The 211-nt window shown below is 40.3% G+C and overlaps 1 protein-coding gene across 1 annotated transcript in view; it reads left to right on the forward strand.

Moving 5' to 3' along the window:
* Positions 1-211, forward strand: part of LOC116674250 (coagulation factor XIII A chain-like) — a 32082-nt gene that overhangs the window by 20593 nt on the left and 11278 nt on the right. The gene's annotated exons all lie outside the window — the stretch shown is intronic.

Here is a 211-nt window from a genome sequence, read left to right on the forward strand (position 1 = left end):
AGAGCCAGAAACACCTGCAGGAAGTGATTGGAGGAGAGGGCACAAGACTTTGGGAAAGGGAAGAAGTTGAGTTAGTAACATGCATTTATGGATGTTGGGTATGCGATGATGTGGGGCTATTATAATTCCGAAGGCCAAGTTAACTTTATCAGGATGCATGAATGAACACACATGGAATTATGTACTTAACAAAAAAGTGTGAAATAACAGA

Source organism: Etheostoma spectabile, chromosome 24 (genome assembly GCF_008692095.1).
Source record: "Etheostoma spectabile isolate EspeVRDwgs_2016 chromosome 24, UIUC_Espe_1.0, whole genome shotgun sequence".
Lineage (NCBI taxonomy): Eukaryota > Metazoa > Chordata > Actinopteri > Perciformes > Percidae > Etheostoma > Etheostoma spectabile.